Source organism: Adiantum capillus-veneris, chromosome 23, assembly GCF_014529385.1.
Source record: "Adiantum capillus-veneris isolate H3 chromosome 23, ASM1452938v2, whole genome shotgun sequence".
Classification (NCBI taxonomy): Eukaryota; Viridiplantae; Streptophyta; class Polypodiopsida; order Polypodiales; family Pteridaceae; genus Adiantum; species Adiantum capillus-veneris.
In genome coordinates, this window is record NC_140953.1 from 9621253 (window position 1) to 9642798 (window position 21546).

Consider the following 21546-nt stretch of genomic DNA (forward strand, 5'->3'; position numbering starts at 1 on the left):
ACTATTTCATCATCCATTTTTCTTCCAAATTTTTTTTATTTTTTTTTTGTTCATAGGATTCATTTCAGTACTTAGGAATAGGTTAAGTAATATCCAAAACCATCAAATTGGGCTGAAAGAATTGAAGAGAAAACTTACAAAACCATTTTTTGATAGCAAAGAACATAAATTCAAATTTTTTGAAAATTTGATGGTGGTCAGAACTCAAAAGTTGATACAAACCTAAAAATAAGCACAAAAAGGTGTAAACCAAATCCAAAATAGTCAAGTTGGAAAGTTTCATGCCATTTGATGCAAGAACATGGATCGTGATCTATGACCCCCTATGACATTTTGAGTAGAAGCTGATACTAGAGGGTCCAGTGTGGGTCCAGATCATTGGATATACACTTTTGGTAAAAACATGAGACACAAAACTTATTTAGATGAGAGAAATTGCAATCCTTCAAAATCCTTCAAAATTGGTCAAATTTGGGCCTTTTTTGCTTTTTGGAACCCAAATCCAAAAATAAGTGAAAATCTAATCTCTACAGGGTACATCATACAATTGACCAAATTTCATGTTCCGATGTGGTCAAACATGGATCGCAATCATGTATCCCTTGATCATCTATAACTGAGATTTGAGTAATGAGTAGTTGACACCATTTGGGAAAACTTTTGTAACGAGCACCATAGGAAAAAACAACAAAAAGTTGATCAAATCACCAAAGTACTAGTTGCAAGGAAAAAAACCGTAGGGCAGACACAAAAATTTTCTTTTGATAAAAGAAAAGTTTTTAAAATGTAAAAGTTCGGTGGAGTGGGCTACAGAGAGTGCAAGTAAACACCAAGCCATGTTTGGGGTCCATAATTGATGGAACATGGATCACCTCCATGTTCCTTTGCTGATTTTTTTGGATAGGAACCATACAAAGTTGTAACAGAGACCAATACAACAAAATACCAAAATCTAGGGGTACCAAAAAACTTCAAGAAGAGGGTCAAAGCAAAAAAAAAGTCATTCAAGACCAAAAACTATCAACCATACAAACAAATGGTTTGACTTTTGGGCGTCCTAAAGTGATCCAAGCTACATAAAAACCGCATACGAGGGATCAAAGAACCAAGAGAGACTTGTGTGCCATGTTTCAATGCATTTTGACACAGGGGTATATGGATCATAATCCATGACCCCTTATCACAGATGGAGCCCATATCCACATCACAGCTAGCACTAGTCCCAAGAAGCATTGTGGTATTTTCAAAACTCAATACGATTTTGTGTTGAAAGTACAATGAAATTTTGATGGGAGCAAATTTTGACTAACAAGGTGGCTATAAACTCATAATCACCAAGTGATTTTTGTACAGGTTGTGGAAATCAAATTTGCAACAACTCAAATTGCTATTGATTGGGAGGTTGGATGCACCATAAAATGTGACAGATTAGGGTTTGCAAGCGTAATTTTTGTGACATATTTGTGATCGGGTAGATTATATAAGAATAGAAATCCTACTGCTAGAGACAATGTTAGTCGTCTTTCCACTAAAGAGAGTATCAATTAATGAACCTTACCAACCATAGAGATTATTTTAGAGGAGACTCTTCCTAATACCTCTTTACGAGACTAGAGTGATGAGTATGATTGCAAAAACGAAAAGGACGCGAACTTCTCAAGTGGTAAAGTGTGTGCCCAAGAAGTACAATAGATTAGGAGATCCATATGCATATGTCTCCATACTTAAACAAGTATTACAAGTGGAACAAGTCGTAAATTTCCATACACAGTTTCAACCATTGAATAGAAGAGATTTCCCAAACATTGATCGACTCTTGAGAGAGTTTGCCAAGGAATTCGTCAAACAAGGAAATCAAGCACAACGTGGTTTCCCAAATCTATATTTTTAAGCAAAAGGAGAATGAAAAGGTGAATCAATCTTCACTTTGCTTCACAATATATTGATAAATGTCCAATACGAGAGTTATCACAAGAGGATCGACTGTCAATTTCTTCATAGAGGGCATGAGACATGAAACTCTGAAAAAGGACTTGCACTTGAAATCATGCACAACATTCAAACAAGTCACTAGAGAAGCATTGTATCTAGTTGAAAATTGCTAGTCATATAGAGAGGTAATTGTAAGGACATAGGTCCTACCGAAAAGGCCACTAGCACGACCAGACAATTTGTATGCTAGAGGGAGGCTATAAGATAGCATGGTTGGGTGGAGACTAGCACATGGGATTACTCTCCTCCTTTTAGTGGTTTACCATCGGGTTTACCCCCTACACGTTGTTGGGTGGGTGCATTTTTGACACACGTTTTTTGTAAATTTGTACATATGGACATGAAGCCCGATGTCAAAAGGGTGTGTGGGCTTTCTTTTTGTGGGTTTTTTAGCTTGATTTAGCAAGCACATGTACATGCAGGGAAAGTCACTAGTATAGCGCCAGCTGTCGAGCTACTGTAAGTACCCGTGAGTGGGAAGTGACACCTGTATATAACTAAAAATCATGTGAAAACTTGTCAAATTTCCGCCAAAATCCAAAAAATTGCATATTTGTTCTCGTTGAGCCTCCTTGATGACTTTTGTTGCAGTTGTTGCCCCCACCTTGCGTACACTACGTTGTCGTGCTGTGACACGTACATAGTGGGAACGCATGCTACAAGATCTATCTTGTAATTTTTTAGATACATAATTATCTTTCCTATAATGTACATATGCATATTTAAGTATAATAATAAGCCTTATATCTCATCCTATTATTTTTCTCAAGGGTAACCTATTCTTACTTTACCATTAGAAAATACTACGGGAAAAGCATCAAAAGCTCCGCCTCTTTAACTTGGGGAAAAAAGCATTGATTCTTTATTTCTACTATCTCATTAACATCTCACACCCTAGTTAGATCCTATATCTAGGGTAAACTCCAATATATATATATATATTCTATGTATTTTTCTTATATTTCTTTTTAAATAGCTACTAGGAGGGAATCAAATCCTAGTGGGACACTAGGTGGCATGATTTCAAAGATACACTTATTTTAATGCATTATTGCAAGCATGATTACAAAACTTTGTCAAAGAGCAATGTCATGCTTTCATATGGCATGAGGTGTCCTTTGGAATCAAATGAAAGTATAGGCTAAGGGGACCACAGGAAGACTTTTGCTGCCAGAAATGGACCCTATTTTGATGAATTTTTACACAAAGTTCCAATCTGAATTGGAAAATGATTTTAAAATGAAAATCATGGCTAATGAGCTGAAGTTTCTTCTCATATTTTTACTTTTTTATTTGGAGCCACGGTTGAGGAGATATGATCAAAATACTGGACCCCAGTCTGCCCACATCATGCAGGGACAGCTCATTTCCAACTTTTCCAATTCCTGTTCACACTGGCTCCTCTCTTCTTGTGTAAACCCTTGGGGGTTCCCTTCACCTATAAAAGGGAACCTCTTCTTCCTTGAAAATAACTCAAGCATTCAAGCCATTGATGAGAGGAATTCTTGAGGGAGTGAGTAGTAATGCCTAATTGTACTTAGCCATTAACATAAGCCTAAGCCTACACTTTCTCCTAGAAGAACACTAGACATTCTTGCAACATGCTAACCTTGGAAGATCAATTCTAATCAAAGAAGGTCTTGCACTTGATGTGTCAATCAAAGTGGAATTATCCACTCTTCTTCTCTCTCCATCAATAATGGTGCCGAAGGGTTTGTCAAGTAAGATGTGTTCTACATTGATGTTTTCTTGATTTCTTGTTGTTTTCATTTTCATCTCTAATCCAAAATATATATATATGTATCTAATCTCATCTCCTTAACCAAACCTATCTCTCTCACTCTTAGTAATTCATCCTCTCTACAAATTTTAGGTTCTCCTTGCTACACGTACATCTCTCCCCGCAGTATCCTTATTGCCTACGAGCAAGAATAGGGCTTGGGAGGGAAACTTCTCATCTCTTCACTTCTCTCATATCTACATTTTTCTCATATCTACATTTCTCACATACTATCCAAGATGAATAACCCACATGATGATCATTTCTATCGCTTTCACTCTGTATGATCTATTAGAATTAACGTATGGATTAGCCGTAAAATACACTTTCAACAACGTATAGTGTTTCTCTTCGGCCCTGAAAGGCTCAATGTAATACTTCTATCACCGGATCCCATCATACTACCTCTCATAGACTATAATTTTTCTTTTGAAGTAAGCGTAGTTATCTTGCTATGAACCAAGAGGATTTGTATACACAATTAATCCCAATCACTAGACAAAATATATATATTATGGTAAGCACAAAACTACAATTCCAAAGAGCAATTCGTAGCCTATTTGGTCAGCCAAGATTGAATGCCATTAACTCATCTATTAAACCTTTCATATTACCCATGATACGATATGACCATAGCCTTGATGTTTTCATCTTCGTATTGTTTTGACATTCTCTTTTGTGTTCTTTCTTTGTGTGTGTGAGTGAGTCTTCTTTGATTGCACTTCTTTCCAAACCCTAGTCTTCATGGCATCTATGGTTTAACTCCTTCATATAGTTTTTGTTGAGTTCTCTCACAAACTCTCACAGCCATAAGCCCGGTGCTTCCCTGGCAAGACCGGAAATTTCTCGACATATTTTTGGTGAACCCAACACGAATCTTCTAGGGTGAGAGTTTGTGGGTAACCATGGGTGATCATGTTGAGCAACAGGGTATGAATTTTGACCCAGCAACAATGCAAATGTTTCAAGCATTTGCAATGTTCATGCAACAACAACATGCTACTGACAGAAAGGAGATTTCAACAACGAAGGCCATACAAGCGGTCTTCAACAGAATGGATCAGTTCAATGGCAAAGATGTAATTAACCAAGTACTTATGCAAGTATGTGAAGGAGATGGAGCTGCATCGCGTGTCAGAAGGTGAGATGAATCAAAGCTTTGAGCTAGTTGTTGCTCCAGAAATTAGGGAGCATATTAGGGCAATTAAAGATGGGCATGGGAGAAATTGGGAAGAACTCAAAGTAGCTTTAAAGGAGGAATATTTCATGGAGGACTCGGAGAGAGTGACCAAAAGGACATTCTTAGAATGGGTAGTCAAGCCAAAGCAAGGACTATCAATAACAGAGCTACTTAGGGAATTTGAGCGGCGCTATGCACAACTCACTAGGACAGAAAGGGCCACACTAGATGCAGAGAAGACAGATCTTTTCTTACAAGCTGTAGGTAAAGAGTTTCAAGAAAATTTGGAGCTTCTTCTTGAAGATAAAGATGTTGAGCAAGGACTAAAGACCGACTGGAATGAGGTTGAAGGTGCTGTTTCACTGCTTGCCAAACGACAAAGAAGAAGGGCCAAGATGGTAGTAAACTCTCCAAGTCCTTCCACCTCAACTTCTGACAAAATGGTAAAGCCTACTTTTATCGCTCCTAAGTTTGATGAGTCCATGCTAGATGAGCTTGTGAAGGGAATGCGTGACTTGAAGGTGAAGTTTGCAAAGCTTGAAGAAAAAGGCCAACCATCAGGGCCACTTCCTAGGCAAAGACAACAGCCCAAAGAAGGGTTTGTTAATAGATGTATTTGGTGTGATAGTATAGACCATGTAAGAAGGGATTGTGATGATTTTAATGATGCTTTGTCAAAAGATGTTGTCTTTTTTAAGGATGGTAAAATCCACTTAAGAGAGACAGGTCTACCCTTGAGAACTAACTTTGGGAAGGGAGGAATGCAAACCTTAGTTGAAGATATGGCAACCAAGCATGCCGCCTCTTCAGTTGAGGCAGCTACTTATGGAGTAAAAATTGAACATTTTTGTGATGAAGAGGTGAGTGACCATCATGGTCAAATTTGGCCAAATGTCATGCAATTAGCTAAAAAGGGAAATCTTACAAAAGAGATTCTACATGAAGCAGGTGATTGCATACGTCTAGAAACAGGATGGAATGATCCAGTGGACTCATTGTCAGTGCATGCCTACATTACAAAATGCCAACAAAATGAGGCGATTGTAGAAGAGAAGCGTAGACGTGAGAATGCTGATGAAGGACCATCAAAAAGAGCTTCTAGAGTTCAGGGAAGAAGCGACTCAATGCCTTCTCAAACACCCTCAACACAAGGAGCATCTCCACATGAAGTACTCATGGAGGAGTCTACAACAGGAAAGAAGAAAGAGCCAACAAAAGGTAAGACAAAAGTCCCAACTTATAAACTACAATCTGACATTGAGGTTGCTACAGATCTAAAGAAAGTCTTGGAGGAAAGGATCTTGAATAGCAAGATTGAGTTTACTCTGGGAGAAGTTCTTGGCATTGCAAAGCGTGAATTCCATGAGGAGATCATTGACATCATCAAGAGGAAGAGGCAAACCCTTGTTGAAGTTTCTCGTCCACATGTTGAAGGGGAAAACTCAAAGACACAAGGGATGCAACTGCAAAATAAGGAGAATGATGGAGCTGTGGTAGGATGCTACCAATCTAGTGGGAGAGTGAAGCAAGTGCATTTCTCAAATGATGATAAAGAAGTTGAATATATTCCTAGGAGTTACTATTCACGAAGTCATTCGGCAAGGGCTACTACAGAAACTTTGGTCAAGTTAGGTGATCTTGAAGAGCCATTTGTTGCCTTGATTGACCATGGTTCAAAAATAAACATAATGTCAAAGAGTCTCTACAACAAGTGAAAATGGCCGATGGACACAGATCATGGCTGGATGGTAAAAGTGGCAAACAATTCATCCGGTGAATTGTATGCAGCATGTCCAGGTGTGAAGGTAACAATAGGTGATGTAAAGATTGACCAAAACTTCTTTGTACAGGATACATCTTCATATCATCTCATCCTTGGACAATCCTACATTGTGGGAGTCGAATGGAAACAAAGGTAATGGATGATGGTTCAGCATATGCTAGGATACGTAGCAAAGATGGTAAACGAGCTGTCCAATTTCTCATAGTTTGTGTAAACCATGAAAGAAATCGTGACAACCTCAGAGGACATCCTCTACCAAAGGTGAGCAAAGAGTTTCATGATCATAGGGAAATGATGGGTTTTGGCCAAGTACCATTGTAAAGCGGGATTGCAGTGGTACAGAAAGGAAAAGGGTCTCGCCTGATCCAAAAATAGGTGAAGCTTTTTCAACGAGCTCCTTGGTAACAAATAATGGATCAGCATGTTTTACAAAACTTGAAGATTTGAAGAGATGTGCGAGGCAATATGTGCATAATGTACAAATAGGCATGAAAAAGAGTGGGTTGCTAGAGCCTACTAAAAATGTTTTGGGTTTGTGTGAACAAGTTTCTTTTGTAGATACTATGGGTGACCTTGATGCTATAATGGGGTCTAGTTTGCATCTTGAAAATGAAGTTGTGGAAGTTTTCTCTATGGAAATGTATCAAGTAATAGAAGCCTTTAAAGAAAGCCAAACAGTTGACCCAGAAGTCCATGTTGAAACTAAATACAACAGTGTAGCAAAGAAGGTGAAACCAGTAGCTTCACCCTTACCACCCAACAACAGGGAAAATATTGAGCAGGCTTCTTTACAACCAAGTTTGAGGAATCCTAAAAAGATTGGGCATACCTTCACAAAGGAGTCTTTCCAAGAGTTGCAGATTGGTCGCGAGGAGTTTCTAACACAGCAGGAGACAAAGTGCTTCAAAGAAATGCTTTCAAAGCATGGTAAGGCTTTTGCATTTGAGACACATGAGATAGGATGTTTTGATCCTTCTATTGTAGCTCCTATGGTAATTTTTACAATACCTCATGTGCCTTGGAATCTGCGGCCTATTCCGGTTCCAAAGGCTCATTTGCCAAAGTTAGTAGAGCTACTGAATGAGAAAATCAAAATGGGAATCTTGGAGCCTTCTTGTGATCCATACTCAAACAGGTGGTTCACAGTTCCGAAGAAGAATGGTTCTCTACGCTTCATCCAAGATATGCAACCAGTGAACAAGGTGACAATTAGAAATGTAGGTACATGTCCAATTGTGGATGAGTTTGCAGAGGCATTTGCAGGGAGGGCAATCTACTCAATGGGGGATCTCTACTCAGGGTATGATCAATTTCAGCTTGCAATCGAAAGCACAGACTTGACAACCATGAGGACACCTTTGGGTTTGGTAAGGATGTGTACCTTGCCACAGGGAGCAACCAACTCGGTTGCACATATGATGAATGGGATGAATAAGGTCTTACGTGACTTTATTCCTCAAATCACAATGCCTTTCATTGATGATTTGCCTATCAAAGGATGTGAAGAAAGTGACAAAGATGAAGCTTTGGATCTCAAGAGATGCCGCAGGTTTGTGGTAAATCACATAAATGATTGTGATAAAAATTTTTCTAGGTTGGAAGAAGTGAATCTTACATTGTCAGGGAAAAAGTCTATGTTTGGTGTCAATGAAGTGCTTATTGTGGGGCACATGTGCGGGCCATATGGTAGGAAACCTTGTCCATCAAAGGTAGATGCCATCCAAAGAATGAAAGAAACATGCACTAGCATCAGTGAGGCTAGAAGGTTTCTGGGAGCATGTGTCTTGTATGTTATTTGGATTCCACATTATGCACATGTAGCTGATGCTCTTTATCAACTGCTTAGAAAGAATCAGAAGTTGAAATGGATAGAAGCACATGTAAAATCCATGAAAAAGCTAAAGGAGCTGCTCCAGTCAGCAACAACTTCGAGAAAGGTAGACTATGAGTGTCAAAGGCCAGTAATTCTGACAGTAGACACCAGCCCTACAGGGATTGGATGGGCAATAGGGCAAGATGACAAAGAAGGACACATGTATGTGGTAAGATTTGGAGCAAAGGTGCTAAGTGCTCGGCAAAGAAACTATCCACAGATAAAGAGAGAGTTATGGGGTATGGTTATAGCCTTGAAAAGTGGGAAAGAGCACCTAATTAGTGCATGTGTGGTTGTAGAAACAGATTGTCTACCACTTCTTGGGATGATTACAAGCTGCTCAACACCAGACATTGAGATGTTGCGGTGGATTGCCTACATTAAGTCCTTAAATCCTGAGTTTAAGCACATTGTAGGTAAAGACAATACAGTAGCAGTTATGCTATCAAGGGCAAGGTATGAAGATGAGTCACAAATGATTGACGAGGGAGATGATGTAGGCACAAAGTTCTATTCTATCTCTCATGTCAAAGGTAACAATGTATGCATGACTAATCTATTTGAATCATTCTTGAAAGAGCTTTATGAAGGTGATTGGCTTCTTATTGGAAGCTACTTGAGTACTCTAACAAAACGGGATGATTGTTCTGAACAAGAATTCAAGAGGATACGAAGGAAAGCATATGGGTACTTTTTGAGGGATGGTTACTTGTGGAAGCATCTTAAACAAAAGGGTGCTACACCACAACGAGTTATATGTAAAAAAGAGACTCAAGTAAAGGTCATGCAAGAGTTTCATGAGAGTCTATGGGCTGTACACAGGGGTGTGTGGGAAACCTTCTCCAAGTTGAAAGAAAAATATTGGTGGAAGGGTATGTATAAAGATGTATCTCAATTTGTAGAGTCATGTGTAACTTGTCAAATGTATTCAAATGTCCGACATCGTGATGGATTGCACCCTACATATCCACTAGCCATGCACTATAAATGGGTTGTGGATCTAGTCACAATGCCTTTAGGACTCTGGCAGATGAGATACTTGGTTCTTGCACGAGAAGACCTAACTAATCAGGTTGAAGGAAGAGCATTAAGAGCTAAAACCACAAAAGCTGTGTGCAAATTCCTTCTTGATGAGGTGATTTGCCGTTATGTTTGTGTGGGAAAAATCATTGCAGATAGAGGTGAACTGGATGCCGAAGAAGCAAGGGAGTTCTTTTCTAGATTAGGAATCAAGCTTTCTCTTACTACAACTTACAACCCTGAAGGAAATGGAAAGAGTGAAAGAGGGCATCCTCCTATCATCAAAGCTTTGGCCAAGGCTTGTGAAGGAAGAGTTGGTGAGTGGCCAAAACTGTCACCATATGCTTTATGGGCTGATCGTACAACACATAGCTCAGTAACTGGCTACATGCCTGCGGAGCTAATGTATGGTCAAAAGCCAGTGATGCCGATTGAAGATACAATTCCCACATGGAATGTACTATCTTGGCAAGAGGGGCTTAGCAGGGAAGATCTCCTTGCACTGCGTATAAGGCAGCTAGAGAGAAGACCTGGAGACATTGAAGCTGCAAAAGAACGACTCAAAAATTCAAGGTTGAAAAACAAGGACTACTTTGATAAGCAACATCGACTCAGGAGCAAAGCAATTGACCAAGGTGACTGGGTTTTGGTGTATGATAGTAGCCTTGATAACCAGCACACAGTCATGCGTAAGTTTTAAAAAAGATGGTTTGGACCGTATGTTGTAAAGCATGTGCATGAAAATGCTACTTACAGCTTGTCTTAACTAGATGGTACAGAAGTAAAGATTCCCATTGTAGGAAAAAGGATCAAAATGTTTAAGAGAAGAGGAGACAATGATCCAGAAGATGTTGATGAGGAAGAAGACAAAACCATAGGTAAAGATCAAAGTGAAGAATAAGCTTTAGAATCATCCAGTGAAGAAGAAAGCAAGGAAGATGTACAAGAGGGCTGATCTTAAAAAGAAATAATGTGGCACATAACGGAGGATGTGCAGGTTTAGAGGGGGTGGATGTCGTGCTGTGACACGTACATAGTGGGAACGCATGCTACAAGATCTATCTTGTAATTTTTTAGATACATAATTATCTTTCCTATAATGTACATATGCATATTTAAGTATAATAATAAGCCTTCTATCTCATCCTATTATTTTTCTCAAGGGTAACCTATTCTTACTTTACCATCAGAAAATACTACGGGAAAAGCATCAATAGCTCCGCCTCTTTAACTTGGGGCAAAAAGCATTGATTCTTTATTTCTACTATCTCATTAACATCTCACACCCTATTTAGATCCTATATCTAGGGTAAACTCCAATATATATATATTCTATGTATTTTTCATATTTTTCTTATATTTCTTTTTAAATAGCTACTAGGAGGGAATCAAATCCTAATGGGACACTAGGTGGCATGATTTCAAAGATACACTTATTTTAATGCATTATTGCAAGCATGATTACAAAACTTTGTCAAAGAGCAATTTCATGCTTTCATATGGCATGAGGTGTCCTTTCGAATCAAATGAAAGTATAGGCTAAGGGGACCACAAGAAGACTTTTGCTGCAAGAAATGGACCCTATTTTAAATGAATTTTTTACACAAGGTTCCAATCTGAATTGAAAAATGATTTTAAAATGAAAATCGTAGCTAATGAGCTGAAGTTTTTGCCCATATTTTTACTTTTTTATTTGGAGCCACGGTTGAGGAGATATGATCAAAATATTGGACCCCAGTCTGCCCACATCATGCAGGGACAGCTCATTTCCAACTTTTCCAATTCCTGTTCACACTGGCTCCTCTCTTCTTGTGTAAACCCTTGGGGGTTTCCTTCACCTATAAAAGGGGACCTCTTCTTCCTTGAAAAGAACTCAAGAATTCAAGCCACTGATGAGAGGAATTCTTGAGGGAGTGAGTAGTAATGCCTAATTGTACTTAGCCATTAACATAAGCCTAAGTCTACACTTTCTCCTAGAAGAAGACTAGCCATTCTTGCAACAAGCTAATCTTGGAAGATCAATTCTAATCAAATAAGTTCTTGCACTTGATGTGTCAATCAAAGTGGAATTATCCACTCTTTTTCTCTCTCCATCAATAATGGTGCCGAAGGGTTTCTCAAGTAAGATGTGTTCTACATTGATGTTTTCTTGATTTCTTGTTGTTTTCATTTTCATCTCTAATCCAAAATATATATATATGTATCTAATATCATCTCCTTAACCCAACCTATCTCTCTCACTCTTAGTAATTCATCCTCTCTACAAATTTTAGGTTCTCCTTGCTACAGGTACATCTCTCCCCGCAGTATCCTTATTGCCTACGGGCAAGAATAGGGCTTGGGAGGGAAACTTCTCATCTCTTCACTTCTCTCATATCTACATTTCTCACATACTATCCAAGATGAATAATCCACATGATGATCATTTCTATCGCTTTCACTATGTACGATCTATTAGAATTAACGTATGGATTAGCCGTAAAATACACTTTCAACAACGTATAGTGTTTCTCTTCGGCCCTGAAAGGCTCAATGAAATACTTCTATCACCGGATCCCATCATACTACCTCTCATAGATTATAATTTTTCTTTTGATGTAAGCGTAGTTATCTTGCTATGAACCAAGAGGATTTGTACACACAATTAATCCCAATCACTAGACAAAATATATATATTATGGTAAGCACAAAACTACAATTCCAAAGAGCAATTCGTAGCCTATTTGGTTAGCCAAGATTGAATGCCATTAACTCATCTATTAACCCTTTCATATTACCCATGATAGGATATGACCATAGCCTTGATGTTTTCATCTTCGTATTGTTTTGACATTCTCTTTTGTGTTCTTTCTTTGTGTGTGTGAGTGCACGAGAGAAAGAGTGAGTCTTCTTTGATTGCACTTCTTTCCAAACCCTAGTCTTCATGGCATCTATGGTTTAACTCCTTCATATAGTTTTTGTTGAGTTCTCTCACAAACTCTCACAGCCATAAGCCCGATGCTTCCTTGGCAAGACCGCAAATTTCTCGACAACGTGTAGTCGTGTTGGGACAACTCCCTGTTTGTATCAATTTTTCATTTAGCGGCATTTAGATTCAAATTTGGTCATCTTCAACTTTCTTGCCAGAGTTATTTTTCAAGATTTTTTTCAAGCTTTAAAGTGACACAATTGGAGTTGTGCTATTCAGGTTACGACTAGTTCTCTGCAGGGTTATGGCTATAGCAACCTAGTGACAAATTGTGTGCAGACAAACTCGGAAGGCATGTATCTATGAATTATGGAATTTATGTTGAAGTTATGGGTTTTTTATGCTGAATTGTGAAAGGGAAAGTCCTTGTATTCATATGCATTGGTCGGCGTGTGCTAGAAATCCGTTCTTTGACACAGTTTTTCTCCTATGTGGTCCTTTGGGTAAGCGTGTGCTGGTAGATTCCCAAGGGAGCATAGGATTTCTCGGTTGGGGTTTACTAAAACTTTTTGGGGTATACTTGTTGGTTCTAAGGTTGAAGTTTGAGCACCCTTGGGACATATAGCTATAGAGTGTCCCACTTTTTCTTTTGCCCAACAGTATTTTGGTGCCTGCATCTGAGGAATCGCTTCAAGTTACCTTCAATTTACAGGTTTTGGAAGACATGGAGTTTAGTTTTCTGAAGTCTAGCGGAAAATCAAATGAAAGTGCCAAAGGTTTCATTGAGCGAATGGAGTTTTCTTGCCTTCTTGCTGACATGCAAGACCCAGTGTTGGTGCTACGAATCTTCTACTTCTGTTTGAAGGGAGATTCTAGGGAATGGTTGGAAGGCTACAAAAAGGAGCTACAATTAGCCCAACCTTCTCAAGTTATGACTGATGAAATGGTAAGACATGATTTTCTTTCACACTTTCACTTGGTGGAAGACCCACAAAAGGTATGGAAGTCTATTCAAGGCTTGGCATAGGGTGAAGGCCAAACCGTAGAAGACTTTGTGAAGGCATTCAATGCGTTGTGGACAAAGTGGTGTACATTTTTGGGGACTGAAATTCCTCCAGTAATGTTGAAGAAGGATAGGTTTCTTGCAAGCTTGAGGAGTAACCTACGCTTGAAGGTAGAGCTGAAGCAGCCAAGGTCCTTTGAAGAGGTAGTTGAAATTGCAAGGAATAAAGAGTGGAAAGGAGAGCGTCTTCATCAACTTGGAATCAATGTTGAGCCAAAGGTTGAAGTGAAAGGTGTAGAGCAACCAAGGGTCCTTATCAAGGGGCCGAGTTATGATCAACAAGCTTCTCACGATGTGAATGCTTTTCGCAAGGAGATGCAAGAGGTTGTAAGTCTTATGAAGAATCTTAGTGTGCATATGATGGGACATCATAATCATGGGAGGTGAAAGAGGTTAAAGCTATGGATATGGACGTGGCTATGGAATCAATGAGGGGTTTAGAGGTGGTAGAGGAAGAGGCATGGCTGGAAGAGGGGATATGTTTCAATGTTACAATTGTGGTGAATGGGGTCATAAAAGCCCTCAATATGAGAAGCCAAGGAGAATGGATGGTGACATGTTTCCTCTTCCTCCACAAGTTCCTTCTCGAGCTCAAGATTATGTTATTGAGATTAAAGGGGAAGCAGGGCCAAGTGGTTTAATAGTAGAAGATAAGGGAAACAAAAAGGTGGTAAGCATAATATGTTGGGAGAAGAAAGAGGATGATTTAGTATTAGGCAAAATTTGGACTCACAAAGGGGCCCTTTAAGGAGTTTGACTTTACCTCTCTCTACCAAAACGGGCGCATGGATAAATTTTTTCAAACAAACTCCAATGTTGGTGGAGGTTTGACAGTTAGAATGTCCTCTTCAAGCTCTATCTACTGATATATAGCACGCTATGAGATTCCTCATATTTTAGAAGATTCTTTTTTTGATTCACTTAGATTCCGATAGAGTTGTCACATCATAGGTGAATAGAAAAAGAATCTTCTAAAATATGAGGAATCTCATGGTGTGCTATATATCAGTAGATAGAGCTTGAAGAGTACATTCTAACTGTCAAACCTCCGCCAACTTTGGAGTTTGTTTGCAAAAATTTATCCATGCGCCCGTTTCGGTAGAGAGAGGTAAAGTCAAACTCCTTAAAGGGCTCCTTTGTGAGTCCAAATTTTGCCTAATGGAGCTATGGTAATGCATGTAGGTAACAAGGTTACAAGAGATCATGACATGAGTGATGCAAGTCCCAACCATAAAAGAGTGAAACAGGTTAAAATAGGTACAGGTAAAGAGAAGAAGAAGAGAAAACCAAGCAACATTACAATGCATCCAGATTTCCTTTGGGAGAAGTGAAACCAAATTATTGTTTTCTTACGGGTTGATTTGGTGAGTAGAAAGGCTGATGTTACCTTTGGGAAATTCATGGATATGTGTCCTAGTTTGAAGAGGTAGTGGAAGCATGTAGTCAACCCCATGAAGAAGGAGCCTGCAAGGGGGTCAATGAAGGTCCTGTCTTGAATGAGCTACCTGATATATGCCCTACTATGGATGCATGGCATAAGAGGAAGTACATTGGAGAGGCTTATATTATTGGAGGTGCATAGATATGTGTTATTACTCAAGCTTGTGTATCAAAGTTTGGACTCAACATGGTGAAGAATTCAAGTTTTTTCATAAAGCTTGCCAACCAGTTAAGGGTGAGGTGTTTGGGAGTTATAAAGATCTTGGAGGTGGATGCATTTGATGTTAAAATGTTGGTCAATTGTCATGTTATGCTCATGGATATTGGGGCTTTCCCTCTCATCCTTGAAAGACCATGGTTACAAGAAACCAAAGTTGTACATGATTAAGGACATGGTACCATCACTCTCTACAATAGAAGGGGTGATAAGAAGAGGTTTTACATGGCTATTAAGAAATATTTGGATGCTGATTTGGATGATAAAAGTGATGAAGAAGAGTACTCAGTGAAGAAGAAGACAATGGGGATAATGGCAGTGAAGCGGAAGATAGCAGTGATAGCGATCTAGATGTTTCCTCCTTGTTTCTTAAAGAAGAGCATGATGAGAAAAAAAGATTTCTTGGCCTTTTAAAAAATGAGGATATCTCGGGTTATGAGAAAATTGAAGAGATGATGCAACCCAACCTAATGTCAAACAAGAGCTGATACAAGGTATGTTGTCTCCCGACTTGACTAGTCATGAGAAGGGTGAGTACCTACATATGATACAACAATTTCCCCATTTATTCATCACTTCTTAAGAGGAAATTAGAGGCTTCAAGGGAGTGGAAATTCACATTCCAATAAAGGAAAGAGCTCAATCTATATGCCAAATGTTGAGCTATATATAGTATCTCTATATATAGCACCCTGGTCCCCTCTATATAAACACATCTCATGTGGTCAGTAGATACACTTTGGGTTTTGCATATGATGGTGTCGTCTCTCTCTCTCTCTCTCTCTCTCTCTCTCTCTCTCTCTCTCTCTCTCTCTCTCTCTCTTCTCATCTACCTACGCCTTCTGTTCAACATGGTATCAGAGCCGACCTTCCAAGGCAGGGTTTGATGTGCAAGATATCCAAGGCCAGGCTCAGTGTCCTGTGATGAAACTTCATGACACAATAATCAAATGTGGTGTGCAACACAAGGCCAAAGATAAGTCATGTTATCTCTCGAAGTTTATTTTTTTCCTATATAGTTGTCTTGTAGTCGTATGTAGAACGTGCTACACTTGTTGTGAGGCTGTAAGGCAGTTACAAGCATTGTGGGCATGAAGTTGCAAGGGTGCAGCCTGTTGTAGTGCATGCCGGCTTCACAATAACATTTCTATATTTGTAGTGCAACCTGTTATAATTAGGTCTGTAGCGCAGGTTGCAGCATGTTATTAGGTTTATTGTAGGTGTCATGTATGCTTTATGGGGTGTCTAGCGATGTCAAAGACAACCTGAATTGTGTTTTGTGAAGCTACTGCAGCAGTGCCTCGCTACGGCTACAACCACCGGTCCAAGTAAGAAACATATTCTAAGAACATATTGCATTATTTTAAGAATCACGAAGCTATACATATAATGCTTTTGGGAGTTTACAAGAGCGAGAAGGAGTTTCCAGCAACGCGTAGACCTAGGCCGCGATGACCATAGATACTTATAAAGCTTTATAACATTTCCTGCAATAAACCAAAAGAGGCGAGCAAAGGTGGTGGCAAAAGCAGAACCTGAGTTTTGTGCATCTCTAATCAACTCTTGAGTGATGCGTCAGCTTCCTAGCGACCCTATCTTGGGATTATTAGTGCAGTGATGTACTCAGATAGCTCTACGCACAGGTGGTTTAGGAGGTGAATTTCATGCGCCAGAGGAGGATATAGGTTGTAGAAAGCGCCAGCTCTCATGAAATCTCTACAAGCACGCCTTCTTTTCTCTCGCAAGATTTACGAGCCAGTGCAAAATAGAATTACCATATACTTCTATTTTTTATGTAGATTGGTTTGAGCACTTTCAGGAAATCTCTACGAGCACGACTTCTTTTCTCTCTCTAGCTTTACGAGCCAGTGCGAAATAGAGTTACCATATACTTCTTTCTTTTATGTAGCCCATGAATGCTCTCTGAAAGGTCTGACGTGTTGTTAGTAGCAAGCTAACCCGGATACCATTTTTCGGAGCTCTCATTGTAAAAACATTTATTATTTTGATGAATCAAAAATATTATAACTCCTATTTGCCAGATAAACTTTGTAATTCATGAGCCGGGGCTACAAGCTTCCAGATTGTATCAACATGTCTTTAGTTAGAGCTCCCAGATTATTAGTTTTGACCACCAAAAACCTTGGCTAAGGTATAAAAGATATTTTTTTAAAGTTTATTATTAAGTTTTGGATAGCGAAATACACAGTGTGAGCTAATGGCGCTCACCTCTCTCCTTCTCGTGCTTCCTACTCCCTCCCTGGTTGTCACTTTGCAGTCGTGTCTGTTGCATTGCAACCGCATGTAAGATCTCTACGCATTGACGTAAGCATTTCACGGTATTTTGTAGCTCTTGGCTTCGTCTACCCACAGCCTACTAATTTTCTCATAAGTAGGAATTTACACTTAAAAATAAAAAACTAAGTATAGCCGGGGTATTAGGACATCATTGCTAAGCATTTAGATGCATTTTGGGTCGAAAACAACTAGGTCAAAAATCCACTACTGTTAATAATCATGATTTTTGCACTCGACCTAAAGTGAGATTTAATACTATAAGCATGTGATCTTAGGTCTTATAAACATGTCCTAGAAGTTTTGTTACGTTTGATGTTGTAACGGATGTGATTTGTTTGCCGATGAGCGATTGGCTTTTCGTGATTTCAATCACTTGAGTGTAGCCTGAGTTAGATACGAGTTGTTTATTGTTTTCAAGAGATTGAAGCCTCTTGTAGCCTCTATGCACTAGTCGAGTCGGCTTCATCCCATGGATTGACAATTTATTCATGGTTCTCGATATGTCTGCAATAAGATAGGAGCGAGGTTAGACACCCGTCCCACATTTAGTGTCGTTGCCGGGGATCAAAGAGACCTCAACTAGGAAAAAACATGAGCCTTTTGTGAAGTTATCCTTTAACTTCCTCTAAGTTCACCTACGTATAGCTTAAGATTGTTGTCTTTTGCTATGTTGAAGTAGCTTGGGAGTAATCGTACTTGCTGAGTGCCTTTAGGATTGTAAGATTGTAGAATTAGATTCCCGGGGAGGTCACCTAATAAAAATATAGTCTATCACGTGAGTTCAACAGAAGGGTATTTAAAGTTCTTAAAATTTATAGAAATATAAATACAGAAGAGCATTATTTTTTCAAATTTTAAAAAAACTTACAGATTTTAAAAGAAAAGGGTACATTATATTCTTACCAAAATCATAGATAAGGGGGTTTACAAACATGTCTTGAACGCACGTGATATGGTAGTTTTACACATAGTGAACCCCCCGAGATTAGATTAGGATTTTGAGAATGATTGAGGGACGAGAAAAGTCTTAAGATCAAGGCTCAAAAAACCATAAAAAACAAGAAAATGAGTGTTTGTGTACACATTCCACAACCCCATTGCAGTAGAACCTAGGAGTAAGGTAAGTAGAATCCGAGATGGATTTTAGAACATTGCTCTCTCCAAAAGAATCAATTGTGAGTTGTTATGTGAAGTTGCAGAATTTCAGGTCCACAGCTAGAGATAGCACCAAAAGACGACCAACCACTCAATCCGACTGGAGAGTATGCTTTAAAACTTGTATGAACCAGTGGGTAAGCTCATGGACGCATTGGGGTAAAAACTTCAAGAGTTTGCAAAAACTCAGATTATTTACTTTTTCTTGACATTTTAGGCCAAATTAAGTTTTGACTTGTCTCAGAGGCTTAAAATAGCTCATGAAAAGACCGTCTAGTGAAAAAGTTCAAAAAAGTGTTCATTTTGGGCCTAAAGTAAATAATCACAATTATTTACTTTCAGCTCAAAACATACCAAGGTTGATGCCAGAGACTCTATACATGTGTACAAACAACTTTTGTAAAGGCACATAGGATTTGGATCCCCAAACTGACAAAAAACTGGGTAAAAACTAAATTTTGTACTAAATTTTGTAAAGTAAATAATCACAATTATTTACTTTCAGCTCAAAACATACCAAGGTTGATGCCAGAGACTCTATACATGTGTACAAACAAGTTTTGTAAAGGCACATAGGATTTGGATCCCCAAACTGACAAAATATTGGGTAAAAACTAAATTTTGTACTGAAAATTGAGAAGCACTCGAGTGTAAATTGAGAAAATTTTGTTTAAACTCAAGTAAACTATACCCATAGGCTTATATTGATGTGATGAACATGTGTACATGCTTAGCTGACCAAAAAGATACAAAATTTTGCCAGGAGTAAATAATCGCGATTATTTACATCTAACCCATTTTTCAACCTTTTGACCAAGTCTGCATACCACCAGCTTTATCATGTTATAATAAGCCCACAAACCAAGTTTGGTAAGATTTGGATCGTTGGATTGGAAATTGTGACCAGATTTACAAAGTGAGTCTCTAGATACAAAACTGCTGACCATTTGAACAAAAATTGTCCAAACTTGACGAAACTTGGCTAGGGAGCTTAAGTTGAGATACTTAACAAATATGTGTCAAGATTGGGACAAAAACTTGCAAAAAAATAGATGGAGTAAATAATCGCGATTATTTACATCTGCTACAAAAATTGATAATCTTGCACATTTTGAGTATACCACAAGATCAAGCATATCAAGTAGACCATAGAAATCAATTTTGGTGAAATTTGCATCACAAAAGTTATACTTAAGACAGATTCTTAAAAACTGAGTCTATGGACACGAAACAGATGATAACTTGAACAGATTTTATCCAAATTTAGTGAAACTTGTCCAGAGACCTTAACAGGTTATATACATGGAAAATTAAGCCAAAAATGGAAAAAACTGAGAAAAGTAAATAATCATGACTATTTACTATTGCTACACAGAGACACCACTTTTACTTTTGAACTTGTACAGTGTTAGATCAACATAAGACAAGGCCACCGGGAAATTTTGGGTTCAATCGGATCCAAATTGGTACATGTTCACTTAGATTCTAGGTTGCAAATTAGCCCTTTGGCTTTTTGCAAAAGTGGAATGGGAAAGTCTTAACTGTTGACTTACTTAGCTCGATTTGAAGTGATACACATAGACCAGTCACAATAGTTAGCAAGAATTGTATAGTCTTTGCGAAAGAATAGCTAACTTGATTAAAATTGATAAAAGAGTCAGGTTGTAGACAAGGAATTCACAGCTGGATAGAAGTTGCAATCAAGTCAAGTGAAAGAAATTGACAACAAGTCAATCCGACGGTAAGTACTCTATCTAGGGCTTCACAAGTCTATATGAACCTTAGACCTGGTTGTATACTAGCTCAAGGCATATTTGGAGAGACAGCAAGTAGAGTATCCACCGAAGAAAGTGTGAATCAAGGCAATCCCTTATACACTATCCTTGAAGAAGTCTCAGACACTTTTTCAGATTCAACATCTAAAATGTCTTCCTATTTGACTCATTAAGAAACCGGAACGACAATGCGCTATAAGCATATACTCTCTTTTTATAAGACTAATTTTCATGGTTTATCTGGATCCTAATGAAGAGTATACATTGATGACCATGGTATTGAATTCAAAGAGAAAATCAGGGCCGACAAACAAGAAAAAATGTACATGGATAGAAACGGAACTTAGTATTTACAAGTTGAAAACCCTGACGTGATAGACAAATGGGGGTTAGAGGTAAATACCATAACTCCAGATATGGTAGCAAAATAAGGACCACCAACTTTAGAATTTTGAGGGATACTATCAAGTTGACTTGAAGCCTTTGAAACGGCTTAGTATGGATAATCCTAGTATTGGAGTCTGTTGTTGGGAGGATAGAAACGTAAAAGATCTTCTTTGGAATTCTCATACCAAATTAGGATAGCTAACGTCCATGAAGATCATTTTTATCTACAAAATCAAGGACAAGGGATCAACAGATCTACCAACCTACCTGTATAGGGATTTCTATAATAATAACTTTGTTATGATGACTCCTGAGGAGGTGGAACAAACCAAATACCAAGGGTACTTCATAAGGGATTGGATATTAGGCCAAGGACCAGAAACCGTTCCAAGAGATGAACACCATGAGAGATCTTTTGAGAGTAATGTTAAGAAACCAGAAACCACCTCATCAGGAAGAAAACCGGGTGACACTAAGGCCAGTCCAGGGCTACACGAGTTACTATTTCCAACAGACTGGTTTGAAGGACTTGGAATAGGACCAACTGGCAGGAGACCGAGAGTTGAACCAAATAGACGCGTCAGACCAACTGATTTCAGAAATGGTTAAAAAAATACACTGGATCGGGGGATCCATATGACCACTTAGCAAAGCTTTAAGCAAGTGCTAAGAGCA